Source organism: Arachis ipaensis, chromosome B8 (assembly GCF_059453495.1).
Source record: "Arachis ipaensis isolate K30076 ecotype BB chromosome B8, ASM5945349v1, whole genome shotgun sequence".
Taxonomy (NCBI): Eukaryota; Viridiplantae; Streptophyta; class Magnoliopsida; order Fabales; family Fabaceae; genus Arachis; species Arachis ipaensis.
Genome location: NC_142443.1, coordinates 19,392,374 through 19,398,373, shown reverse-complemented (window position 1 = coordinate 19,398,373; position 6,000 = coordinate 19,392,374).

Below are 6,000 nucleotides of genomic sequence, written 5' to 3'. Positions count from 1 at the left end.
CTCTATTCTTTAGTAATAATACTCCTCCTACTGCTCGATTACTATTGGCTCAAAAATTGAAAATTGATCATATTGGTGCACAGGATAAATATTTGGGTCTTCCATCTACAATCCAAAAATAAAAAAGGCCACCTTCAGAGAAATCAAGGACAAAGTGAGGAAGAGAGTTCAAGGGTGGAAAAGAAAACTTCTCTCCTTCGCAAGCAGGCATGTTCTAATTAAAGCTATTGGGGAGGTTATCCCAATTTATTCATTATCATGTTTCCGTCTTCCTGACACTTTAATAAGGGAGATTCACAACATACTCTCCCAATTTTGGTGGGTCAAAAAGGTACAGAGCGAAGAATGGCATGGGTTAGTTGGGATACTATGACAAGACCAAAATTGGAAGGTGGTGCTATTAGCAAAACAATGTTGGAAAGTTGTCTCTCAACCACAATCACTCCTATCTAGACTCCTTAAAGGTAAATATTTTCGATACAGTTCTATAATAAATGCAGAGATCGGAACAGTACCTTTGTGGGGGTGGCGTAGCATATTGGAAGGGCGTAAGGTTGTTGAAAAGGGGCTGGTTTGGTGAGTTGGTGATGGATCCAGTATCCGAATCTTCAGTGATCCTTGGCTTGCTCCTCCACATCCTTATGTTGTTTAATTTCTTCATCTGAAACTTTCAATCTACAAAATCAACCACTATTGATGGTCAAAGACTTAATACTTTCTAATGGTCAGTGGAATCAAACTCTAATTAGAAGTATTTTTTCTAGGACACTAGTCAGCGTGTGCTAGCAATAACAATTGGGGGTGCAGAAGATAAAATTTATTGGCCCTTAATAAAAGTGGTTTATATGAAGTGAGTACTGGGTACCGTGTGCCTTATGGGTTCTCACATCCTCCCATTGAATTTTGCCCAGAGATTATGAGACAACGAAATTTGTGGCGAGAACTGTGGAAGCTGAAAATTCCAAGAAAGATTAAGATTTTTCTCTGGAGAGGCTTCCATGAAAAGCTTCCAGTGTTGCAAAAGTTTCATCATTGCATCCCATCAATTCAACCTATCTGTGGAAGATGCCTACAATTTCCATAAACAATCAATCATTGCATCTTCCATTGTATAAAATCAAAGGAAATTTGGTCAAAAATGGGCTTACCATCTACTAGAAGGAGTACCGAAGACTCTGATTTCTATGTTGAGTGGAACTTGAGAATGGGAGCCTTGCGTACCCAACCCAATAACTCCTCTTAGAGAATGATGATAGTGATTTTGAGCTGGTCCTTATGGAAGGCTAGGAACATGTTCGTCTTTGATAATGTATCAACTAGTGTGGAAGAGATAATGACGTCGGTTTTGAAGCTGCAGAAAGAGTGATGGTTATCAGTGGCTAAGAGAAAAGGGGGTTGAATCTTAGCCCCTTGTTTGAATAAATCTTGCTGCCCTTTTAAAACGCTTAAGGAGATATTTCTACTTTTTGTCTCGTCACTAGTCAAGAGACTTTTTTTTTTGTCTCGTAACTAATGAGGAGATATTTTTCAATTTTGTCTCCTTCGAACAGAACCAGAATTTGAGTAGAGTAGAGAGAGAATCACACTCAGAAGTATCCTGGTTCAGCTGCTAAGTGCAGTGCAGCTTACGTCCAGTCTCCATCACAACAATGACGGAATTTCACTATAATCAAACATATTACAGACACCAATTCTCCCTAGGAACTACCCTTCTTATCTGGGACAAGTCTAGAATCTAACCCCAATCCTGAACTTGACTTGGCCACCTACCAAGCTTCCAACTGCTAAGTGCTAACCCAACTTACAAGGGGATTCCCACAAGATCATGAAACACAACACAGATGTACAAAGGACCTCTAGGACATCTATGACTTTTTCTTTTAATTTTGTATACTCTGCCTTTTTCCGCTCTATGTCTTTTTCATACAAACCTCACTGTTTGCCTTTTTCCATGAGACTCAAGACAGACAAAACTAAACAGAAAAATACAACATGAAAAACATTGAAGGAGAAAAACTTCTGTTAGCTTGGGTAGTTATAAGAACTCTGTGCTTTTCACTCTTTTCTCCTTGCTTCAATCCCTGGCTGTTCTCCCTTATTTATAGAAGGGGAAGCCTCCAAGGTTGAAACTGTTGAATCGAGCTAACTTTTTCTTCTTCAAACAAAACCGGTTCGGCCAGAGAGAGAGGAGAGGAAATTGAACGCTAAAACCAACATGCAATTACATCTGTGTCATCCCTCTTACTAAACTTCATCAATCCGAGCCTTCCATCTTGACTTGCTACCCAAGAAGGATTCCTGGCCCTTGATGAGTCCTTGATTGCTTGACAGCTCCTCCTGCTCTTATCTTCTGCCTCTTCCTCAACGTAGCTATAGTAGCTACCTCCTATGTTGGTTGATCAAAAGTAGAGACGAGCCATGCTTCCAAGGGATCTTCTTCCTCTGACCGAATTGGATCTTCTTCCATTTTCGGGTATGGAGAGCTTGAGACTTCCTCACCACTTCTTACCATAAGTGGCAAAGATCTCAGTCACACTATACTGTAGATTTTCTTTTTGCTAAGGACATCATCACCTTAGCCATTTTCTTGCTTCTAGCTTCACTACTACAGAGTTTCATCTCTGATAACTTGCAACTTCTTCTTCTCTGTGACATGACCGAAACTGATGAGAGAAGAGAGAGAAGTGAGAGAATGCTTTTTATGAAATTGAATAGAGAAATTAAAATGAATTAATTTCTACTTCCCTTTTGCTTAGTAGCGTGTGTCATTAATTATGGCAATAAAATCAATTGTCATTTCTCTCTCATGTTACCAATGTCTGCATTAACTCCATTTAATCAAATTTTGAATTCCAACTATGGAGTGAATAAAGTAACCGAATTAAGCATGCAAAGTTCCCTCCTTTCTTTTCAATTCGAACCAAACCTTTTGGTCTTTCACCAAAGAAACAATTGGGCCTGCTTCTCAATTTTCTGGCCCAAATAGCACAATAATAATTCAGCCAATAATTTTTAAGGACATTTTCTCATTTTTTGCACAAGGCTGATTAATATATTAGGCTTGTTTCAATTTTCAGCCCAGCCATAAATTCTGCATACCACAAAATTATTAATCAATAATTGTGAAACAAATTCAACTTAATAATTTTGTAATTAAATATTTTAATAATGTTTGATCATCATCATATTAATTTTGGAGTTTTCCAAACTCATCAAAGAGCTTCAACAAATTTCCACTTCCTAATTGACGAGCACTTTATTTTGTTATCTCTCTTATTAGATTATTATATGATGTTATTTCTATAGTAGAGAGTTGAGAGTCTCCCATATCTTTTATATGTCTCATATATAGACACTTATATATTTCTTTCATTTCATGAATGAAATTATCTGACTTTGAAAAAAAAAAGATCTAATTAGATTCTTAATTATTGATATCTTCAAATTGCAGAAAAATATTCGATAATATTTTTTACATTAAGAAATATCTAATTACAAAATTAAAAGCGGTGTAAAGACTCAATTGAAAAAAAAAATATAAAAATCTAATTAAAAATTTGATAAAACTATAAAGATCAATTGAATAGTTAAACTTTTATTAATAAAACATAAAAGCTAATACGTTCGTCTATTAATTGTTTTAACTATTTTAAATTCTAAAAAACTAATTATTAATGCGAACATTTTCTCAAACAATCAAAATGTCAAAATTTTAATTATTATTGCTGAAAAATGATTCTAAAATTTAAAACATTATTAATGATCAAATTTAAAACTCATTTGCATAATTCAAATTCAAGCTTGCATCAGAACACAAAAGTAAAGACAATAAATAAATTATTTTGTACAAAATCTAAGAAAAAAAAACCAAACAACAGCCACATTTTTCTATCACATCACAACACAAAATAAAGTTTTACAATTCAGGAATATGTTACTTCTGCACTCTACCAATTCTATATTTTAAGAGCCTCCAGTACCATGATCATGCCACAAAGAAAAAGATGCAAAACCTAATATTGCCAACGGTTACTAAAAAAAAGATAAAATCCTAAGAGAAGTCTTGCGTACTAAGTTTTAACAATTTCTTTAAATTAACATTGGATTAATGTATCCACAAATAACATCTCAATTTTCCTACCAACATCGTATAGACAATAACCAAACAAAAAATTTTGAAAGGAAAATAAATTAGCGTTATATCTTGCCAACATTCATAATGATTAATGAGTAATTGGACATATTTTTCTCAAATGCATGAAATAGTAGTACAATTTACATTGCAATGCAAATATATCTAAGCAAAAACTTCTAAGAGAATATTCAATGTGATTTTGATCAATTGTCTGATTGAAAATCATTATATATATATAGATAATGAGCTGCTGTAATGTCACATATCACAATATAGATAGAAATTGAATAAGATACTCTAAATTCAGATGACATGTATAATTTTAATTATGTGAACTTAAGTGCAAACAAACATATTATGGCAGTTCAATTCTTAAGTATTTTGTATTAATGCCGAAAAAAAAAATCACATTCAAAACGTATAATATAAGTAGCCTAACTTAATAAATACATCAATAACTAATTCCGACTTCAATGTAAAAAGATTTAGACCAAAATTTATTGTAAGATTAAAAAAATTCTGATCATAAATAATAAATAATCTATTACTAATTCCTTTTTTCATTACTAATTCTTCACTTGCAATTTTTCCTCCATTTCTTGATCATTTATATCAAGAACTAACTCTGCTATTTCTTTAACAAAATCAACAATGACACCATCAATCCTCGTTAGCTGTTGCATGTAAACTGCCTTAAGAACATTGCTTAATTTTCCATATATAAAGAGACAAAGCTTATTAGAACACTCCTTGATCTTTCTTAGCTTACAGCTTCAGAATTTCTAAATATTTAATTTCTCTGACTTCAAAGACTATTCCTTGCAATCTATGTTCTATGCAAAGATTTTAGAGCCTCCTCTAATGAATTTCTTCTCACATCTACATAAAGTTCACATCCTCCTTCAGTTAAGAAGAATAAAGGGTATGTGCTTTGCAAAGTAAACATGTACTTCTTTAAAAATAATTTTGTGATCTGCTCCAACAGTCACCCAATCTTTTCGATACATCATCAATATGATTTGGATAGAGAAATGAAAGAACTTCAAAAAAGCTAGAACTTCTGACAACATCTTTCACGGATAGTAAAATAATCTTTAAGGTTCAATTATATTTTTAAAGTAAAACACAAATAAATAAATAAAATAATGAACAACAACAAAAGGCAAAAGCACATACTAAGGTTTGTTGATTTTAGGATTTTAAAGTTGAATATTTAAAAAAAAATTTAAAAATCTATTTGTACATAACACGAAATTTAACATGAGACAATTTTATTTTATGTTTTAGAAATGATTCAATTTACTCTTAGATTGGAACGATTAAGTATAAAATTGAATAAAAATTCTAAAAATGTTTGAATAAAACTGAAGATATTTAAAAAAGATAAAATTAAAAGTTAGCAAACGGTAACAATTAAACTAAAAAGTATGTTTTTTCTAATATTTCTTTCGAGAAGTTTAAGTTAAGAGATCAATTTATATAGAGATAAAACATAATTTTTGTTGTCTAGCTTTTGAATTTGCTTTCAATTTCACTTGCAATATTTTTATGCAGTTTTAATATTAATCTTTCCATACTCATATATATAGATCATAGTTTGAATATCTTTATCTTTGGAAAAAAAAAGCAGGTCTTTTTGCCAATGATTTTTATTTCATTTATGCCTAAATGATGAGTCAAAGTTGTCATTTTATTTAAGAAAAAGTATAAATAGACAATAAAAATATTAAACAATGTAAACAATATATATATTAGATGTTCAATTTACTAAATATATAAATAATTATTTTAATATTAAGATTTAAATTAATAATTTAGAGATATAGTATATTTTTATTTTATTAAATTAATTTTAAAGTTCATTA